The sequence below is a fragment of the Symphalangus syndactylus genome, chromosome 24 (genome assembly GCF_028878055.3).
Source record: "Symphalangus syndactylus isolate Jambi chromosome 24, NHGRI_mSymSyn1-v2.1_pri, whole genome shotgun sequence".
In the NCBI taxonomy this organism is placed as follows: domain Eukaryota; kingdom Metazoa; phylum Chordata; class Mammalia; order Primates; family Hylobatidae; genus Symphalangus; species Symphalangus syndactylus.
This window is the reverse complement of record NC_072446.2, coordinates 24,986,615-25,009,412: the sequence shown is the minus strand read 5'-3', so window position 1 is coordinate 25,009,412 and position 22,798 is coordinate 24,986,615. Positions and strand designations below refer to the sequence as shown.

General features: G+C 43.3%; 1 protein-coding gene across 48 annotated transcripts in view; it reads left to right on the top strand.

The window, feature by feature from the left end:
* NCOA3 (nuclear receptor coactivator 3) overlaps positions 1-22,798 on the top strand; it is a 232,890-nt gene that overhangs the window by 98,691 nt on the left and 111,401 nt on the right. The window contains exon 1 of one of the 48 annotated variants that reach the window (XM_055266241.2): positions 10,774-10,978. The exons of the other annotated variants lie outside the window; for them this stretch is intronic. The gene's annotated coding sequence lies outside the window, so the exon portion shown is untranslated. Of the gene's footprint in view, positions 1-10,773; positions 10,979-22,798 lie in introns of those variants that run through there. 48 annotated transcript variants of the gene reach the window in all.

The window sequence follows — 22,798 nt, the reverse complement described above, 5'->3', positions numbered from 1 at the left end:
CGAACTCCTAACCTCAGGTGATCTGCCTGCCTCGGCCTCCCAAAGTGCTGAGATTACAGGCGTGAGTCACCGTGCCTGGCCAATTACATTTATTTTTCAACTAGATTATAAACTCCTAGATCACAAAGGGATTCTAACAGTCACATTACTTAGCACAATTCTTTGAAAAACAGTGGTACTGAATAAAAACATTTAAATGATGTAAAGAAGGATCGTCCAGTTCTAGGGCAATTTAGAAAACATGGAATGTACTCTAAGGCTGATATGATTTTCTTGGGACAACTCTATGAGGGAGACACAGGTCCCAAGCAAATCCCTAGGAATATTTAATTTTAACTCCATTTCCAGGTAGAAAAACTGACTTGAGAGTTGAATTCTAAAAACTTTCACATCCAGGCCAGACATGCTGGCTCACACCTGTAATCCTAATAATCTGGGAGGTCGAGGTGGGAGAATTGCTTGAGTCCAGTAGTTCATTACAAGTCTGGGCAACATAGGGAGACCCCGTCTCTGCCAAAAAAAAAAAAAAAAAAAAAAAAAAAAATTAGCTGGGCATGGTGGTGCGCACCTGTAATCCCAGCCACTCAGGACACTGAGGTGGGAGGATCGCTTAAGTCCAGGTGTTCAGGCTGCAATGAGCCATGATTTCACCACTGTACTCCAGCCTGAGGAACAGAGGGGGACCCTACCTCAAAATAAATACATAAATTAGAACTTTCACATCCAAACACCAAGCATTTTGGGGCACCTAAAAGAAACATAATTGGGAAAAAAAAAAAAAAGAAACATAATTGAAAAAAAAAAAGAGGATTTTCTTTTTCTTTCTTTTTTTTTTTTTTTTTTTTTTTTTTTTTTTTTTTTTTTTTGAGACAGAGTTTCGCTCTTGTTGCCTGCCCAGGCTGCAGTGCAATGGCATGATCTCGGCTCACTGCAACTTCTACCTCCCGGGTTTTCAAGAGACTCTCCTGCCTCAGCCTCTCGAGTAGCTGGGATTACAGGCATGCTCCACCACGCCTGGCTACTTTTGTATTTTTAGTAGAGATGGGGTTTCACCATGTTGGTCAGGCTGGTCTTGAACTCCTGACCTCAGGTGATCCACCCGCCTCGGCCTCCCAAAGTGCTGGGATTACAGGGGTGAGCCACCGTGCCTGGCCAATAGAGGATTTTTAAAGCTTATAAAAGGATTACTCCTTACCTTCAAGAAATAGACAATTTGAATCCACCCTACCAATCAAGAAATACTGACTCACACACACATATACAATTAAGATTCACATAAGAAATGACTGGTGCGGTGGCTCACACCTGTAACTCCAGCACTTTGTGAGGCCGAGGTGGGTGGATCACTTGAGGTCAGGAGTTTGCAACCAGCCTGGCCAACATGGTGAAACCTCATCTCTACTAAAAATACAAAAATTAGGCAGGTGTGGTGACGGACACCTGTAATCCCAGCTACTCAGGAGGCTGAGGCAGGAGAATCGCTTGAACCTGGGAGGTGGAGGTTGCAGTGAGCCGAGATTGTGCCACTGCACTCCATGCTGGGTGACAGAGCGAGACTCTATCTCAAAAAAAAAAAAAAAAAAAAAAAAAAAAGCCGGGCACGGTGGCTCACGCCTGTAATCTCAGCACTTTGGGAGGCCGAGGCAGGTGGATCACTTGAGGTCAGGAGATCAAGACCACCCTGGCCAACACGGTGAAATGCTGTCTCTACTAAAAATACAAAAAGCCGGGCGTGGTGGTGCGTGCCTGTGGTCCCAGTTACTCAGGAGGCTGAGGCAGGAGAATTGCTTGAACCTGGGAGGCCGAGACTACAGTGAGTCAAGACCGCACCATTGTACTCCAGCCTGGGTGACAGAGCGAGACTCTGTCTCAAAAAAAAAAAAAAAAAAAAAGAAAGAAATTATATTTTTAGTTTTGGTGTTCTGGTAAATTTACCTACACGAGATGGTACCTGAGATGTGCCCAACAACTAGACTAGAAAGCAGTGGAGAAACAAGGGAGAAGACGGAGAAGAAACAGTATGTCTGAAACCAAGGGAAATTAGTCTGAAAGACTGATAAAAAGACGGTGATTAAGAACTGAATATCAGGTTAATAAATTTGGAGGCAGGCATGGTGGCACACACCTGTAATTCCAGCACTTTGTGAGGCCCACTTGGGAGGATTGCTTGAGACCAGGAGTTCAAGACCAGCTTGGGCAATGTGGCAAAACTCTTGTCTCCACAGAAAAAAAAAAAAAATTTTTTTTTTTTTTTTTTTTTTTTTTTGAGAGAGTCTCACTGTGTTGCTCAAGCTAGAGTGCAATGGTGCAATCTCGCTCACTGCAACCTCCACCTCCTGGGTTCCAGCGATTCTCCTGCCTCAGCTTGCTGAGTAGCTGGGACTATAGATGCCCACCACCACGCCTGGCTAATTTTTGTATTTTTAGTAGAACCGGGGTTTCACCATGTTGGTCAGGCTGGTCTCGAACTCCTGACCTTGTGATCTGCTGGCCTCAGCCTCCCAATGTGCTGGGATTACAGGTGTGAGCAACTGTGCCCGGCCGAAAAAAAAAAAAAAAAAAAAAAAAGAAGGCTACAGGTTGTCAGTGGCCTCAGTGCTTTCGGGCTACACCCTTGTTTACAGTGAAAACAAGGTGGTACTGGAGTGTTACAGGGTCACGGAGAAGACCTTCAATTATCAATTATAGGTTTTAAATTTACCCTAGCTTTTCAAGGAATAGGGTACACTTTTTTCTCTTTTCTACTTCTCTCTCTCTCTGACTCTCTCTCTCTGTTTCTCTCTTTGACTCCCTCTTTGTCTCTCTGCCTCCCTCTTTCTCTTTCCTCTCTGCTGGTCTTTCCCTGCCTCTGCCAGCCACTTATGCCGCTGTTCTCCCCTCTCCTTGCCCTTCCCCTAGGGGAGGGACCAGCAGGAGTGGAGCTACTGTTTCTTCCCCTGAGTAGAAAGGAAAGGGGAGTTCTGAATATTTTCCTTACTACCGGAGGTTTGTGTGAGGTTCAACCCCCTGAAATTTGTGGAAGGCTCAACCCCTCAAACCAGTGGTGTCTTGTCTTGGCTCTCCTGGAAGTCTCAACCTCTCAAACCAGGGATGTCTTGCCTTGCCTGCCCTGGAAGGCTCAACCCCTCAAACTAGGGGGTGTCTTGCCTTGTTGCCTTGGAAGGCTGACCTGCTTCCTCCCTTTCCCCCTCTGAAGGTCCCTTGTGCTCATTGCACTTGTGTTGTCCTCTCTGGCTGCTCCCCCAAGGGATAATTAGGCCCCTCTTAGCGTTGGCGTGCCGGTATAAATCCCAGGGCAGGATCTGCCCTAAGCCACATGAGGTAGCTACGGAACCACAGAGGGTACCCACTCACTCCATCCAGCAGTAGGACTTGTCATCATCCACACGAAAACACCACAAGTAGGGTTGTTTGTGATCATTCACGCACATACACATTTAGCCTTCCAGAATTTGACCACCGAGGAAGTACTTTACCGGCTCTCTTGGCTTCTCCTTCCTTGGTCTGTGCACAGAGTCGTCACCGCAGTATGTGAGGATCTTTTACCTAGGTTGCTGGCCAGTTTCTTTCCACCTTGCTGAGAGCTCAGGGTATTCCTCGCACTGCGTGGGTCCTGATTTGTCACCCCTGAGGCCGCCACAAGGGGGCGGGGTGCACCTCCTCACAAGAGAGAACCAGAGACCACCCCCGGAGGGGAATGTAATCACAGGCAAGCCCCCAAATTTGTATGAAGTTTCGGTGCCACAAAAGAAATAGCACTCGAATATAAGATTTTTTTTTTTTTTTTCTCAGCAAGGCAATTTACTCTTATAGAAGGGTGCACCTTCACAGATGAAGCAATGGTGAGTGCACACCTGGACAAGGGAGGGGAAGGGATTCTTATTCCTGACGCACGTGGCCTCTGCTGCTGTGTCATTCCCCTATTGGCTAGGGTTAGACTGCGCAGGCTAAGCTAATTCCGATTTGCTAATTTAAAGAAAGTGTTGGGGTGAGTGGTTTGGTGGGAAAAATGGCTGTGGCAGAGCAAGAAATACGAATGAGTCAAGGTGAACAATGAGTCAGGGCGAAGCAGGTAATCGGAATAAGTCAGAGTGGAACAGGTGATTGAAAAAGGTTGCTCTACGAGGAAGTTAAGTTTAAAAGTAGAAGGCAAAGAATTGAACGTACTGACATTCTTTGAAGAGAAATTTAGAACTCATATCCAACACTCTGGCACCATACAGATTATGGAAGTCTTGAAATCAGATAGAGTAATTCTTCTAACTTTATTCCTTTTCCAGTTGTTTTGGCTATTCTAGGCCCTTTGCATTTCCATATAATTGCTAGAATCAGCTTATTTCTGTGAAATTTCTGTTGAGATTTTGATTGTGATTGCATTGAATCGGTTGATCGATTTGGAGAGAATCAACATCTGAACAGTATTGTGCCTTTGCTTCCATGAGCACGTTGTATATCTTTTCATTTATTTAGGTCTTATTTAGTTTCCATTAGCAGTGTTTTGTACTTATCATTGTACAGATCTTTTTTTTTTTTTTTTTTGAGACGGAGTCTCGCTGTCTCCTAGGCTGGAGTGCGGTGGAGCCATCTCAGTTCACTGCAAGCTCCGCCTCCCCGGTTCACGCCATTCTCCTGCTTCAGCCTCCGAAGTAGCTTGGACTACAGGTGCATGCCACCACGCCTGGCTAATTTTTTGTATTTTTAGTAGAGACAGGGTTTCACCGTGTTAGGCAGGATGGTCTCGATCTCCTGACCTCGCGATCTGCCCGCCTCGGCATTCCAAAGTGCTGGGATTACAGGCATGAGCCACCGCGCCCGGCCTTTTTTTTTTTTTTTTTTTTTTTGTGGTTTTAAGGAGAGAGTTTAATAGGCAAGAAGAAAGGGAGAAGACGGACGGAAGAAGCTCCCCCATACAGAGACAGAAGGAGGGGGGCTCCAAAGCCAAAAGAGGAAGTCCCCACCTGCCACAGATACCAGCCAGATATATATGCAGCGGCTGGAGGAGGCAGTGTTTGATTTGCATAGGGCTCAGGGGATTGGTTTGACTAGACAGATCATTCACATAGCCCGTGAAAAAGCTGACCCTTCCAACCTGGCCTTTTAATGTGCAAATGTAGGGGCGCTATAATGTTCTACACACGTGGGGATATGTGGGGGAGGCCATGTTGCCAGGAACTTGTGGGGAAAGGGCAAGAAGGCTGAGGCAATCTCCATGTTTGGGTGGACCCAGTTTCTAATGGCCTGCTATCAAAGGTTGTTGGCCTGGCTCTAAGGGCTGAGGCTTTACGAGAAACTTTTCCAGAGATGCTTTAAAAATAAAAAAACGAGCCAGGCGCGGTGGCTCACGCCTGTAATCCCAGCACTTTGGGAGGCCAAGGCGGGCGGATCACGAGGTCAGGAAATCGAGACCATCCTGGCTAATGCGGTGAAACCCCGTCTCTACTAAAAATACAAAAAATTAGCCGGGCATAGTGGCGGGCGTGCGTAGTCCCAGCTACTCGGTAGGCTGAGGCAGGAGAATATGGTGAACCCGGGAGGCGGAGCTTGCAGTGAGCCGAGATTGCGCCACTGCACTCCAGCCTAGGCGACAGCGAGACTCTGTCTCAAAAAAACAAACAAAAAAAACCCCGAAAACTTGGCTGGGTGCGGTGGCTCACATCTGTAATCCCAGCACTTTGGGAGGCCTAGGCGGGCAGATCACAAGGTCAGGGGATCAAGACCATCCTGGCTAACATGGTGAAACCCCGTCTCTACTAAAAATACAAAAAGCCAGGCGTGGTGGCCTACACCTGTAGTCCCAGCTACTCCGGAGGCTGAGGCAGGAGAATGGCGTAAACGCGGGAGGCGGAGCTTGCAGTGAGCCGAGATCGTGCCACTGCACTCCAGGCTGGGTGATAGAGCGAACCTCCGTCTCAAAAAAAAAAAAAAAAAAACCACGAAAACTTCCCAAGGACCCCTTTTCCTACAACATTATCCCCTGTGGAGATGCCACACTAACTGTCAGGGGGTTTTGGGCAACGACTCTTTGTGGCTACTTCCTGCTGAAAAGGGGCGTCGAATGGGAAACAGCAGCTAGGGCTCCTCCTGGGGTTGATCTAAGGGTCTTCAGAAGAATGGCTGGCCTGTCCATGTGTGGTTCAGTTTACAGCACCATTTGGAGTTTGATTGCTTCTAGGCGAGAAGAAATAATTCGAGTTATAGTATTAACTATACGGGGTCCAAACAGTACAAGACATATAAGCAAGAGAGTGCTTAATAAAGGGGTTAACCAATTCCATAAAGAAGACTGGAATTTATTAAAGAGGGGTTGTAGCCACTGGGGGCTGAATCCGGCATTTTCCCTGAGCCTGTCAATAATTTTGATTTTTAAGTACCTGTAGATTTTCCTCTACTTTACTAGAGGTGTTAATCCCAAAGCAGCATGTTTCATTTAAAACTGCATTACTAAACCCAATAAAAAGTCCTAGCAGACTCAGCGATAGTAAAACTTTCATGCTTCCTTTTCGTCAACTATTATCCCTGCTATAAGGATAATAAGCAAAATATTACAGCAGTGGAAACTCTCTAATATTTCAGTTAGAAGGTGCTACCATGTATAACCCTATTGCAAATAGTAGAGTGAGGACAGCAATTCCCACAAGTGTGGTGTGGTAGGTAATTTCCATAACCCATGCTAAAGCATTCACCCGTAGAAGAACGGTTCCGGTTAACTTCGGAACTTAAAATCGCCTTACTAATTAAGTACTGTCTTAATAGGAGCCAGAATAGATGGCTTAAAGGAATGTAGGAACTGAATGGTCATTTTCCTGTCAGTGGGACAATATTGAGACTAAAATTTGTCTACTGAAGACATTTTACTCCTGTTAAAAGCAGAAACTTTCTGTTCCCAGAAGAGGCCTACAGCCTGATTTCTACTAGATGGCTTAGAAATACCATGTGTTCGCCAGAATGTAGAGAGAGAGATTTATTGAATTACTGCCTGCCGTGATTCACAATCTTTTCTAACATACCTGTTTCCCTGAACTGTAAAGACTCCTGCATGTTAGACACACAGAGCGAGGGTAAGAGACCGAGGATAGAAAGAGAAGGAAAGTTTGGCGACAGGGTAGCTGGAAGAGAGCCTTGAAATTAAAGGACAGATTTAAAGTTGAAATCCATTCCATACCCACCACTCTGATGGTTGAATTTCCTTTCTCGGCCCATGTACCAAAATGATACGGCTCTGATGAGTGGGGGAACACCAGAGTTCTTGCTCCTCATGCCGGTTTAGATAAGATGACTTGGACACGCGTAGAGTGGTTTTAAGGAGCAGAAGGTTTAATAGACAAGAAGTGAAGGGACAAGTGAAGGGAGAAGACAGAAAGAAGAAGCTCCCTGGTACAGAGACAGAGGGAGGGGGCTCTAAAGCCAAAAGAGGAGGTCCCCCCAGTGTACAGATCTTATAAAGCTTCTGTCAGATTTATCAGTAAGTTACACACACACATATATATATATATATATATATATATATATATATATATATATATATATATATTTTGAGATGGAGTCTTGCTCTGTTGCCCAGGCTGGAGTGCAGTGGCACAATCTCGGCTCCCTGCAACTTCTGCCTCATTCTCCTGCCGCAGCCTCACCAGTAGCTGGGATTACAGGCATGCACCACCATGCCTGGCTAATTTTTGTATTTTTAGTAGAGACAGGGCTTCACCATGTTGGCTAGGCTGGTCTTGAACTCCTGACTTCAGGTGATCCACCTGCCTCAGCCTCCCAAAGTGCTGGGATTACAGGCATGAACCACCGCACCTGGCCAGTTCCATATTTTTTAATGAGATTATAAATAGTATTGGATTTTAGATTTCAATTTGAATAATTCATTGTTAGTATATAGCAATACAGTTGATTTTTGTATTTTTGCCTAATATATTATAACTGCTAAATTAATTTTAGTAGCTTTTATGTAGTTTGCTTAGGATTGTATATATAGGTGATCATGTCTGAATAAAGACAGTTTTATTCCTTCCTTTCCAGTCAGTATACCTTTTTTTCTTGCTCTATTGTTATGGCGAGTACTTCTAGTACATTGTTGAGTAGACATCTTTGTTTTGTTCTCAATGTTCGAGGTAAGTATTAAGATGTTATAGGTCTGCTGATCTGCTTTGTATTAGTATAGTATTGTCGTTTCTAGAATTTCATATAAATCTCATGTAATCATAAAGTATATTGTGTCAGCTTCTTTTTTCTTTATGTATATTTTGTTGCTGCATTGTGTCATACTTCTTTTGCTTAGTCTAATTCCCTGAGATTCATTCATGTTGTTGCATATATGAGTTCTTATTTTGTTTCTGAGTATGTATACAATATAGTATATAGACAATATATATGGCAGTTTGTTTATTTACCAGTTGAGCAACATTTCTTAGCTATTATGAATAGAGCTGTTGTGAACATTTGAATACAAACCTTAGTGTGGGCAGAAGGTTTCATTTTCTTGGACAAATACCTAGGAGGTGGAATTGCTGGATCATATGGTAAATGTGTGTTTAACTTTATAAGGAACTGTGAAACTGTTTACTTGTCTGTTCCATTTTGTGTTCTCACCAGCAATATAGCCAAATTTCAGTTTTATAACCTCACCACCACTTGGTATTAATATTCTCCTATGTTTTAGCCATTCTGGTAGATATGTAGTGGTATCCCATTGTGATTTTAATTTGAAATTTCATTCAGCTTCTTTGGTGAAGTGTCCGTTCAAATCTTTTGCCTCTTTTTCCTTTCCTTTTTCTTTCCTCCTCCCCCTTCTGTTTTAAAAATCAGGTTGCTTTTATGTTACTGAATTCTTAGAAAAAACTGAGTTTTTAGGAAAAAAACTCATTTTTTTAAGTGTTCTCGATATCCATCTTTTATTAGATATGGTTTGCAGATATTTTCTCCCAGGCTTTGGTGTACAATCCTAATTGATCAGCTGAGTCTCTGTAGTAATGCTCCATTTCTTGGTCATATGTATATATTTTGAGGAATAACAAGTGTTTTAAAGCTCAGAATAACAGTTATGCTAACATATACTATAAACTGCATTCTTTAATCCATATATAGGGAAAGAAAAACCTAGATTGTTAATCTGGAACATTTACATTCTTAAACATAGTAAATTGTCTACTGTACTTAACTATGTTAAATACTTTTAAATGGCCTAGAGCTTCATCTTTTTATCTCTCTAATAAAAATGAATAAATAATTCCTTGTCTGTTTCATTATTTATTATTACAAACTAAAATGAAAAACTGTGAATATATTGGTCTGGTATAAACATAATGAAAAGTTGCCAAAATAAAAAAACACTTAATCTTGCCTGTAAGCTTTTGCCATTGTTCCCTCTCTAACCCTCACTGAAAAACCCAATCTTTATGGCTTACCTCTATTAGTATAGAATATATTACTTTTGCATCAAGTATATATACATACTGTCTTGTCTTTTTGTTCTTTCTACGCGTAACTGTTCTACCAACTTGAATTAGTTTTTGAATGCTTGCTGTATAAGCTAATGAGAAAAAAAAATCAGCTTTACAATGTGTTGTCACATTTAGCAATTATTGTAACACTATATTACCTAAGTATGTACCTGGACACTTTTTTTCTTTTTCTTTTTCTTTTTTTTCTTTTTGAAACAGAGTTTCGCTCTTGTTGCCCAGGCTGAAGTGCAATGGTGCAATCTTAGCTCATCGCAACCTCCACTTCCTGGGTTCAAGCAATTCTTCTGCCTCAGCCTCCTGAGTAGCTAATTAGCCACCACGCCCTGCTGATTTTGTATTTTTAGTAGAGACGGGGTTTCTCCACGTTGGTCAGGCTGGTCTCAAACTCCCGACCTCGGGTGATCCACCCGCCTTGGCCTGCCAAAGTGCTGGGATTACAGGCGTGAGCTACCGTGCCTGGCTGAACACTTTTTTCTTACTCAGGGTGATACTCAACTCAATTTATTTATTTATTTAAAAATTTTTTTTTCTTTTTTTTTTTTGTGATGGAGTTTCACTCTTGTCACCCAGGCTGGAGTGCATCTCAGCACTGCAACCTCCACCTCTTGGGTTCAAGTAATTCTCCTGTCTCAGCCTCCCAAGTAGCTGGGATTGCAGGCACCATCACACCCAGCTAATTTTTGTATTTTTAGTAGAGACGAGGTTTCACCACGTTGGCCAGGCTGGTCTCAAACTCCTGACCTCAGGTGATCCACCCACCTCGGCCTCCCAAACTGCTAGGATTACAGGTGTGAGTGGCCGTGCCCAGCCTCTAAAAAACTTTTTTGAGAGAGAGTCTCTGTCGCCCAGGCTGGAGTGCAGTGGTGTGATCTTGGCTGACTGCAGCCTCCATCTCCCAGATTCAAGTGATTCTTGCGCCTCAGCCTCCTGAGTAGCTGGGACCCCAAGTGTGTGCCACCACACCTGGCTAATTTTTGTATTTTTAGCAGAGGTGGGGTTTTGCCATGTTGGCTGGGCTGTTCTTGAACTCTGACCTCAAGTGATCCACTGGCTCAACCTCTCAAAGTGTTGAGATTACAGGCATGATCCACTGCTCCCGGCATTACCTCAATTTATTTAACAGTCCCCTCACCCAAATGTGGAGATGATAAACAATTCTTTTCTGTCTGAATTATTCTTTCTCTCATGCTGGAATTTTGGAACATTTTACAACTTACATTTAAGAAGGCTAGTTTAAAAAGAAACAGTGGAAATTTCCACCTTTTAAAAAAAACTTAATTTCTGGTCTATTAACTGCTTTGCAGGAAGAAAGAAATATGAAGAAGAACCGCAGACATTCTGGATGTCAGCCTGTGAAATTTTCCACTATTTCCCATAATAACATGCAGGCATGCTTATACTGCTGGATTCATTGCAACTGCAGTTGCACTCTGAGTGGAATTTGAAGCTACTCTTATCAGTGATAAAATGGCATGTAGCTTTTAATGAGCAGTGCATATATTTTCACATCTAAGGTATTGTATGTTTGTTTCATCTCTGCCTGAATAGTGTGGCCATAAACACTGAAATTGTAAAATTATTTTAAAAAACTTCTGATTCCAAAATTCCTGATTGTTTCAAATGGTTTTGATTGTTTTATTTCAGTAGATTTTGTATCTGAGAAGATATATAATCATCCTTTTAGTCACAGTGCTGCATACATAAAATTTCACAGGGTTTTATACATACAGAAGAATGATGAGAAAATTAAAGTTTTAAAAGGATTTGTATAGAGGAGAAAATTGAAACAAAGTTTTAAAAAGATTTTCATAGCTCAGTATTTTGGTTTGATTCAATAACTTTTTAATGATTTAACTTTTTTTTTTTTTTTGAGACAGAGTCTTACTCTGTCACCCAGGCTGTAGGGCGGTGGCACGATCTTGGCTCATTGCAACCTCCGCCTCCCAGGTTCAAGCATTTCTTCTGCCTCAGCCTCCCAAGTAGCTGGGATTACAGGCTCCTGCCACCATGCCTGGCGAATTTTTGTATTTTTTTAGTGGAGACAAGGTTTCACCATGTCGGTCAGGCTGGTCTCGAACTCTTGACCTCAAGTGATCCACCTGCCTCGGTCTCTCAAAGTGCTGGGATTACAGGCGTGAGCCACTGTGCCTGGCCAACAATTTTAACTATTTTAGGTTCCTGTTAATATTTTAAAATGTCAGTAGACTTTATATTAAAATTGATGCTGTGTTTTTGTTTGGCTCCTTGACATTTAAAGGCAAACATGGTGTTATTATCCAACTTTTCTAATGATGTAAGTCCAGGTTGCCTAGATCTGTAAACTGGCGTAGCAGTAGGGTGAAGAGTAGATTACAAATACATTGTAATTATCTACCCTGTTTCATCTTCCATCTCTTCCATGGCTAATGCCCAACAGTGGTATTAAGGAATAAAATTGAGGAATTTGGCTGGGTGCGGTGGCTCACACCTATAATCCCTGTACTTTGGGAGACTGAGGGCAGGCAGATCACTTGAGGTACGGAGTTCAAGATCAGCCTGGCCAACGTGGTGAAGCCCTGTCTCTACTAAAAATACAAAAATTAACCGGGTTTGGTGGTGGACACTTGTAATCCCAGCTACTCGGGAGGCTGAGGCAGGAGAATCGCTTGAACTCAGGAGGCAGAGGCTGCATGCAGTGAGCCGAGATTGTGCTACTGCACTCCAGCCTGGGCGACAGAGCGAGACTATCTCAAACAAACAAAAAGAAATTGGGGAATTCAAGATATGTAAATTAACCTTTAAACTGCACTTGCAGAGAGGAATTTAAGGGTTCAGAGTGATGAAACAGATGTATTATAGATATCTTTGTGTGTTTTTACACTTGCACATCACTTACATTTTGGAAGTAAAGCCATATTAATGGAGAAGTGTATCTCTTCTGGACTGTCGGGCTAGATTTGAGCAAGAACAGTGTTGTAACATAACAGTGTTCTCCACCCCTTCCCTATGATCTGCTCCTTCCTTGTACAGTTTCATCCTTCCTCTTGACCTTTCCTGTATCTGTAACTTTTCTCTTGACCTCTTCATGCACTTCCTCTTCTCAGCTTTCCTTCAGTCTGCAACTGTCTTATCCCTTCCCTCAGCCTAAATTTCCATCTGGCTTGTAACCTTTTTACCGCTGTCAACTTTACATCCTTCAGGTCCCTCACTTTTTCTGGTTTCTCACTGTTAACCAAGGCTTTTCTTTACCTTTGGAAGCTTCTTTCCTGCGTGTGTTCTTTGCTCCTGTCAGATTGATTTTTGTTTAGTCCTTGACCCCTCAAACATGTACATCCTTACACCCTCCAAAATCCTTTAACTTTCATTTCTTCTTCCATACTTTAATTTATTCTGCAAAGATTTATTGAGTGCTAGCCATGTGTTGGCTATTCTCTAGATATTAGGAATATACCGTGACCAGAATGGTTACGGAAAAAAAATAAAACTTTGTAGGGGGGACTTGTGTGTGTGTGTTGTGTGTGTGTGTGTGTGTGTGTGTGTGTTGGAGGGTTTACATTTTTAGATATCATGGTAAGTTTTGCTAAGTAAGTGATAATTAAACACGGACACCAGGAAGTAAGTAAGCCCTGAGAATATTGGGTTGGGGTAAGGTTGGGATGGGGAGCTTTCTGTGTAGAGAGAACTACCAGTGGAAGGGCCCTTTGTTAGGAGCATTCTTAGTGAATTTGAAGAACAGCAAGGTGACCAGTGTTTCGCAGCACAGTGTTTGGAGGACAGTGAACAAAGAGGTAAGTAGCAAGAGAAATCTGAGAGGTAACAGTGAGGCCTTGCAGACAGTTGTAAGGACTTCAGCTTAAAAAAAATACATTTAAAAAAAAATAGCATAATAGCATATAAATGCATAGTTTCCATTATTTTCCTTTTGAGATGGGATCTCATTATATTGCCCAGGCCCAGGCTGGTCTAGAACTGCTGGGCTCCCACCTCAGCCTCATGAGTATCTTGGCCTACAGGTGAGTGTTAACATGTGCAGCTAATTAAAAATTTTTTTTTTCTTGTAGAGACAGGTCTTGTTTTGTTGCCTAGTCTAGTCTTGAACTCCTGACCTGAAGCAATATTCCCACCTCAGCTTCCCAAAGTATTGGGATTACAGGTGCGAGCTATCATACCTGGCTTTCTGCAGGTTTTTAATTGTATTTTTGGTTATTCCAAAAAGATCATTTGGCTGGGCACGGTGGCTCACACCTGTAATCCCAGCACTTTGGGAGGCTGAGGCGGGCGGATCACTTGAGGTCAGAAGTTTGAGACCAGCCTGGCCAACATGGTGAAAGCCCGTCTGTACTAAAAAATACAAAAAATTAGTCACATGTGTTGGCGGGCGCCTGTAATCCCAGCTACTTGGGAGGCTGAGGCAGAGAATTGCTTGAATCTGGGAGACGGAGGTTGCAGTGAGCCAAGATTGTGCCATTGCATTCCAGCCTGGGCAACAGAGCAAGACTGTGTCTCAAAAAAAAAAAAAAAAAAAAAAAAAAATTAACCGGGCGTGGTGGCAGGCACCTCTGTAATCCCAGCTACTCAGGAGGCTGAGGCAGGAGAATCGTTTGAATTTGGGAGGCGGAGGTTGCAGTGAGCCGAGAACATGCCACTGCATTCCAGTCTAGGTGACAGAGCCAGGTTCCGTCTCAAATTAAAGCATTTCTTTTTTATTTGGTTGTAAAGGTGATTAATTCATGTTCATGTGGAAAACATGGAAAATCCAGAAAAGTACAAAAAAAATAAGGATTACTAGCAACCGCATCATCCATTATTTTTTTTTTTTTTTTTTGAGACGGAGTCTCGCTCTTTCACCCAGGCTGGAGTGCAGTGGCGCGATCTCGGCTCACTGCAGGCTCCGCCCCCCGGGGTTCACGCCATTCTCCTGCCTCAGCCTCCCGCGTAGCTGGGACTACAGGCGCCTGCCACCTCGCCCGGCTAATTTTTTGTATTTTTAGTAGAGACGGGGTTTCACCGTGTTAGCCAGGATGGTCTCGATCTCCTGACCTCATGATCTGCCCGCCTCGGCCTCCCAAAGTGCTGGGATTACAGGCGTGAGCCACCGCGCCCAGCCGGCATCATCCGTTATTAATAGATTTTGTATGTATATCTTTCTAGTCCTTTTTTCTTTGTTCTTTTACACATACACAGTGCCTTATACAGTATATGGATTTAGCAGAGATTAAATGAACTCTATCAGGGTCTTCATAAGACCCTCCAGCAGTCTTGTGAAGAGTAGCCTGTAAGAGTGCAAGGGTAGAAGCAGGGAGAGCTAGGCCAAGTGCAGTGGCTCACACTTGTAACCCTAGCACTTTGAGAGATCGAGGAGGGTGGATTTCTTGAGCCCAGGAGTTTGAGACCAGCCTGAGCAACATAGATCCTATCTCTACAAAAAATTCAGAAATTAGCCGAGCATGGTGGCAGGTACCTGTGGTCCTAGCTTACTGAGGAGGCTGAGCTGGGAGGATTGCTTGAACCCAGGAGGTTGAGGCTGCCGTGAGCTGTGGCTATGCCACTGTACTCCAGCCTGGGCAACAGAGCAAGACCCTGTCTCCAAAAACAAAAACAAACGAAAAAACAAAACACAAAAAACCCAGGATAACCTATTAGAAGGCTGTTAGAGTAATCCATGTTGGTTTAGACTATGATTATGGCAAGAGAGGTGATAAGAAGTGATTAGATTGTATGTATCTTCTTTTGAAGGTAGAGCCAACAGGATTCTGTGATGGTTTCAGTGGGGTGGGGGGGAAGAGGGAAGAGAAGAATCAAGCATAATTCAAAAGTTTTTGGCTTGAGCAACTAGAATTGTTTGGCTTCATTTTCTTGTCAAACTACCCATCCAAGGCTCTTTTATTGTGTCCTTCCTGTCCATTTGAACTCGTGATTCTTTAAAAAAAAAAAAAAAAAAAGATTTATTTGCTCTACAGAGAAACCAAAGCATGAACTTGTGATTATTTCTTTCACTAGGCTTCTAGTTTGTGCTGTCCAACTTGGTACTTGGTACCCACCACAAGATGCTATATATATATAAAAGTGTTTCACTAGCATTAGTCTCGCTAACTGGGTAGTGAGCATCCTTTTACTGGATCATGCTGAATTTGAGTCTTTTCAGGGATCTGTAACTTTCTGAGTACATTGTGGACATTCAGAAAATGTCTATTGATTGTATGTTTTTCAGGCTTAAGAATAAGATATGAAAAAACCTCAAAGCAACTGTCTGCCTTTACTTTAGATTACTGACATCTTTTGAGAATGAGGTGTTTGGGCCAGATGAGCTGGTTCATGCCTGTAACCCCAGCACTTCGGGAGGCTGAGGCAGGCGGATCACTTGAGCTTAGGAGTTCAAGAGCAGTCTGGGTAACGTGGTGAAACCCCATCTCTACCAAAAATACAAAAAATTGTCTGGGTGTGGTGGCATGCACCTGTAGTCCCAGCTATCGGGTGGCTGAGGTGGGAGGATCGGTTGAACCTGGGAAATGGAAGTTGCAGTGAGCAGAGATCATGCCATTGCACTACAGCGTGGGTGACAGAGTGAGACGCCATCTCTTTTTTTTTTTTTTAATTTATAAAAAAAGGTGTTTGGATAGTTATTTTCCTTATATCCAGTGTAAGAATCATTACAAGGTCTGGCTGTGTTGCCCAGGGTTTTTTTTTTTTCTTTTTAAATAATGAGCGTTATTATTATTCTTAGTTTTTGAGTCAGGGTCTTGCTTTCTTGCCAGATTTGAGTGCAGTAGTGCAGTGGCACAATCATGGCTCACTGCAGCCTCAAACTCCTGGGCTCAAGGAATTTTCCCACCTCAGCCTCCTAAGTAGCTAGGCTCACTTCTTCCATGCCTCGCTGCCCATACCCCTAGGGGGAGCATGCAGATGGGCAGGTCGTGGGGAGTGTTTTTGGGCTCTGACTCCACAGCAGCATCTAGGGTTGAGTGTTTACAGCTCCTGAAGCCCCAGTGGCCGTGTGTTACAGTGTGCTCTTTCAGTTTTGCGGTCTACAAGTGGCTTGTGCTAATCAGCTGAGTTACATTCTCTGCCTTATTGCAAGGATAGAGGGCTCTCTGTATCCCAGGTTCTTGCCCTAGTGTGCTGGAAAGATCGGATCGGATCACACACGGGCTTGGAGAATGAGTGCAAGGTTTTTTTGCTTTTTTTTTTTTTTTTTGAGACCGAGTCTCACTCTGTTGCCAGGCTGGAGTGCAGTGGCGCAATCTCGGCTCACTGCAACCTCCTCCTCCCAGGTTCAAGTGACTCTCCTGCCTCAGCCTCCCGAGTAGCTGGGATTACAGGCATGCACCACCACATCCGGCTAATTTTTGTATTTTTAATAGAGATGGGGTTTCACCATGTTGGTGGTCTTAATCTCCTGACCTCGTGATCCGCCCATCTCGGCCTCCCAAGGTGCTGGGATTACAGGTATGAGCCACCGCGACCGGCCAAGTGCAAGGTTTTATTGAATGGTGGAAGTAGCTCTCAGCAGATGGATGGGGAGCCATAAGGGAGATGGAGTGGGAAGGTGATCTTCCCCTGGTGTTGGGCTGCCCAGCGGCCAGACTCTACTCTGACCACCCCCTACGAAATTCTGCATCAACTTAAATGTAGATGGCTGGCTGGCGTCTGCTGGTGTCTGTCAGTGTGCTCTTCTGCTCCTCTGTTCCTCTCGATGTCCAGCCGCTTGTGTGTGTGTCTGCTTAAGGTCCCAGGCTTATATGAGCACAGGATAGGGGGGCATGGCAGGCCAAAAGGCAACTTTTTGGGTGCGAAAACAGAAATGCTTGTTCTCACTTAGGTCCTTGAGCACAGGCCTGAGGGTGGAGCCCTCACCACGTACCCTACCCTTCTCTACCCAGCACTTACTTCCCTGCCCTTTTCCTGTATCAGGACTACAGGTGCGCACCTACATGCCCAGCTAATATGATAAAATTTTTTTGTAGAGATAGTGTCTTACTACATTGTCCACGCCTCAAGTGATCCTCCTGCCTTGGCCTCCCAAAGTGTTGGAATTACTGGCACGAGCCCCCCCATCTGGCCAATGAATGTTAATGCTTACCTGGTATATGCAAAGCATCCTAGGAGATAGAAAGTTTTGTAAGGAAAGGTCCCTGCCCAAAAAAGAGCTTATTTTTTGGTGCAGACGATATATCCTATACACATTTTGTCTCCTTTAAAGGATAATATTGTGTTATCATTTACTGCAAAACAAATTGTTGTCATGCCTTTGTCATTCTAAAGCTTGTAGGGGCTCTTTGCCTCTTTATTAAGTGATGATTGATATCTGTGCTTTGAGTTCTTATTTATTTATTTTTGAAATAGAGATAAGTCTCACTTTGTTGTCCAGGTTGATCCCAAACTCCTGGTTTCAAGCCATCCTCCTGCCTGGGCCTCCCAAAATGCTGGGATTACAGGTATGAAGCCATTGTGCCTGGCCTCACTGTTTTTTTTTTTTTTTTTTTTTTTTGAGACAGTCTTGCTTTGTCACTCAGGCTGGAGTGCAGTGGCGCAATCTCGGCTCCCTGCAACCTCCGCCTCCTGGATTCAAGCAATTCTCCTGCCTCAGCCTCCTGAGCAGCTGGGATTACAGGTGTGCGCCACCATGCCCGGCTAATTTTTTTTTTTTTTGTATTTTTAGTAGAGGTGGGGTTTCACCATGTTGGTCAGGCTGGTCTCAAACTCCTGACCTTGTGATCCACCCACCTCGGCCTCCTAAAGTGCTGGGATTACAGGCTTGAGCCACCGCGCCCGGCCTGTTTTGTTTTAAGCCAAGAAGTTCTTCATATTTATAGATGCTGTCTGGATTAGAGGATATGCTGTCTATCCATATGCAACTGAGTTCTCTACATTTCCTTGGTCTGGAAGGGATTAAATCTTTTAGACAAGGAGAAGGAAAGTTGGTAAAAGTAGTGCTTTTCAGTTAAGTTCTTTACTTGTAGAGTTGTAAAGAACTTATCTGAGAAGTAAATTGAGTGTAATTTACTTTTGCCTGTGGTAATCACTTCTACCTGGTAATGGAGTATTTTTCTATAGAAAGGTTATAGAATGTAACTCAAACTCCTATTTTTATGATAATCTGGGGGGAAGTGTTGGGATTACAAGTGTGAGCCATTGCACCTGGCCTATTTTATATTCTACTAGGAAAGAAAATGTAAAACTGCCAAATTAGCTAGTTCAACAAATGACCACTTATAAAAACCAAGGGGTTTACATAGGGTTTTTTTTTTTTTTTTTTTGAGACAGAGTTTTGCTCTGTTGCCCAGACTGGAGTGCAGTTGGCACGATCTCAGCTCACTGGAACCTCTGCCTCCCAGGTTCGTTCAAATGGGAGTAGCTGGGACTACAGGTCCTTGCCACCATGCCCGGCTAATTTTTTCTACTTTTAGTATAGATTGGGTTTCACTGTGTTAGCCAGGACGGTCTTGATCTCCTGACCTCATTGTGATCTGCCCGCCTCGGCCTCCCAAAGTGCTAGGATTACAGGCATGAGCCACTGTGCCTGGCTGTTTTTTTTTTTTTTTTTTGAGACAGAGCTTTGCTCTTTCTCTTAGGCTGGAGTGAAGTGGCTCAATCTTGGCTCACTGCAACCTCCACCTCCCGGGTTCAAGTGATTCTCCTGCCTCAGCCTCCTGAGTATCTGTGATTACAGGTGCCTGCCACCACGCCTGGCTAATTTTGTATTTTTAGTAGAGACGGGGTTTCACCATGTTGGCCAGGCTGGTCTCGAACTCCTGACCTCAGGTGATCTACCCACCTTGGCCTCTCAAAGTGCTAGGATTACAGGCATGAACCACCATGCCTGGACGAATAGGTTTTTTTTTTTTGAGACGGAGTCTGGCTCTGTCACCCAGGCTGGAGTGCAGTGGCGCGATCTCGGCTCACTGCAAGCTCCACCTCCCGGGTTCACGCCATTCTCCTGCCTCAGCCTCTCCGAGTACCTGGGACTACAGGCGCCCGCCACCACGCCCGGCTGATTTTTTTTGTATTTTTAGTAGAGACGGGGTTTCACCGTGGTCTCGAGCTCCTGACCTCGTGATCCGCCCGCCTCGGCCTCCCAAAGTGCTGGGATTACAAGCGTGAGCCACCACGCCCGGCCGAATAGGTTTTTAAGCTGTAACTTTGGGGAAGAAAAACCCAAGATAATTAAAAATGTCCCATTTAGATGATCTTTAGTTGACTTGACACAAGTCTTTGGGTCTGGACTGCTGTAGTAATTCATGATGTGGTTTTTTTAGGCACTGCGTTAGAAGCGAAGAATAATATTAATTTATTTGGGTTAGAGAGCAGTGGTGAACCTGAGCTTGTAACATTCTATTAAAGAGTCTGATGTTCCAGTCCGTAACTGCAGTTGGAAGAGCTTTGGAAAAATGATTTGTGGACGTGTAAGATAATTTTTAAAAACATAATTTTCTCTGCCTCCTGAAAGAAGTTTGTGTTTCTTAAATAACCAGCATTATTACTATTCTTTTTTTTTTTTTTTTTTTCTTGAGACACCTGTCGCCCAGGCTAGAGTGCAGTGGCGTGATCTCGGCTCACTGCAACCTCTGCCTCCCGGGTTCAAGCGATTCTCCTGCCTCAGCCTCCTGAGTAGCTGGGATTACAAGATTACAGGCGTGTGCCATCATGCCGGTCTAATTTTTGTATTTTTATTAGAGACGGGGTTTCCCCATGTTGGCCAGGCTGGTCTTGAACTCCTGACCTCGTGATCCGCCCCCTTGGCCTCCCAAAATGTTGGAATTTCAGGCGTGAGCCACTGTGCCCAGCCACTATTCTTCTCTTTCAGATGAATCTAAAAGATGTTTAGTTTTCAGAAACTGGAGAAAATGTTATATTCTCACTCTTCCCTGTTAAGTTTCAGCATCTGTTCTGGCTGTTTTACTTTTTCCCAAACCTTTTATTTAGAGCAAAAACTTGGATGAATTGATTTCAAGACTTCACTTTGCCTTTGGGTAAGGTTTTCCTTAGTGGTTTGCCTGAGTTGTGTTTTAGTATCTTTCTTGGGTTGCTTAGCTTTTTCAGCCTTTGGGACAATCTGTTGACTTAATTGTGAATTTTGGCTTTTCATTTCTTGTGCCATAGAATTTGTATGTGCTGCCAGGCATGGTGGCATGTTCCTGTAGTCCCAGCTACTTGATAAGGTGGCTTGATAAGCTACGATAAGGTGGTAGGAGGTAGCTTGATCCCAAGAGTTTGAGGCTGCAGTGAACTCTGGTCATACCATCGTACTGTATGTAGCCTGGGTGACAACAAGACCCTGTCTCTAGGAAAAAATAAAATAAAAGTTGTGCTAATAGAACATAAACTCTTTGAGGGCTGGGAGGTATCTGTTTTGTTTACTGCTATATCCTTAGTGCTCAGAATGGTGGCAGACACATAGTAGGTACTCAAATATTTGCTGAATAAATTTAGAGTAGCAGTAGCAGGTTTTTATTTATTGAGCACACACTGAATGGCAAAATGCTATGCTCTTTGAATGGATTTGGTGGTTCTTCCATTTTATAGCTTGTTTTCTGTTCATATGATAGTTTATGAATGTGTGTGAGGGAGGAAGGAGGAGATGAAGCCAGCGTTGTTGAGGATGCTGCTAGCTATTACCAAATTTCATCAAGTTTAAGATACCATCAATTACAGAACACAATATTATTTTACGTGTTACTAGGTCTCAAACTCCTGGCCTCAAGTGATCCGCCTGCCTTGGCCCCCCAAAGTGTTGGGATTACAGGTGTGAGCCACCGCACCCGGCCTATTTTATGTACTACTGGGAAAGAAAATGTAAAACTGCCAAATGAATAAATGGATACTGTTAATAGCATGACATATTCTGATTTTAAAGATGTAAAAATATGAACAAACCCCAAAATATTTAAGGGATACTAGTTTTACATAAACTCTCATTTAACAATCATGAAACTTTAGAGGTGGATATTACTATCTTCATTTGAGAGAGGAGGAAATTGAAGCTCATGGGTTAATTACGTAAGCTCTCCAGGTACAGGATCCAGATTGAGGTCTCTCAGATTTCAGAGGCCATGCCCTTTTTACCACCCTACATTGCCTTAGGAGTCAAGGAAATAAAATAGTACATTGGCCTGTCTGTCAACTTTGGCTTGAAGATACTTAGTTGGCATGGCTTTAAACATTTTCTTTGTAATTGATTTTTCCTATTTTTCCTTAAAATCAAGTATCTTGGCCGGGGCGCGGCGGCTCACGCCTGTAATCCCAGCACTTTGGGAGGCCGAGGAGGGCGGATCATCTGAGGTCAGGAGTTCGAGACCAGCCTGGCTAACACAGTGAAACCCCCCTCTACTAAAAATACAAAAATTAGCTGGGTATGGTGGTGGGTGCCTGTAATCCAGCTACTTGAGAGGCTGAGGCAGGAGAATCGCTTGAACCCAGGAGGTAGAGTTTGCAGTGAGCTGAGACCGCACGATTGTACTGCAGCCTGGGCAACAAGAGTGAAACTCTGTCTCAAAAAAAAAAAAAAAAAAAAAAAATCAAATATCTTTGTATTTACTCTGTGCTAGCTAGTCTGTGTGTCTGTGTGTATACAAAATAATATAAGGTCTTATCTCTTCTTCTCAAGGAATTTATAGTCTGTTTGGGGAGATGAGAAATAAATATGAAAGTTAGATAACTAGAGAAGATTTAAATAACATTTCAGAGAATAATGCAAGAGGTTTAACAAGGCAGTGAAGGATTAATTGCCAAATAAATTGTACAAATAATTACTTTTGGAGTTCAGAGGAAGAAATGATTGCTTGGGGCTGGGATAATCTAGGGAAGGATGTAAATGAATTCCTGGGAGATATTTTCAGTTAGTGAGATTATTTACTTTTCCTTTAAAATCGTATTAATATTTGTTACAAATGGAACTGCAAACTGTTTGAACATGAACTATTGTATCTTAATTTTTTAAAATCTCCATATGAGAGTGCAGGAGCTACTACCCCAGAGAAAAGTAGATCATGCTTTCTACATGTATTTGCTTCTATTGTATCAAGTAGATGGAGAAAGTACTAATTTTTAGAAGAAAAATCTTTGGGTGAAATAAAAGGGTAACTCCCTGTCCCTAAATTCCTTGAGTGTCACTCTTGCCACGTTTACAATCAGTTATACTTTGTGAGTCATTGCCAGGGTTACTTTTTGTGACTTGTAGCATTCATGATTAACTTCTAAAGGGTGGAAACAAGCATTAATCCTGTTTACATCACTAATGTTCTCTCTGTCCCCCCTCGCCCCTCCCCCTCCCTTCCCTCCTCTCCCCACTCTCCCCTCCCCTCCCCTCTCTCTCCTCAGGCTCAAAGGATCCTCCCACCTCAGTCTCCTTAGTAGTT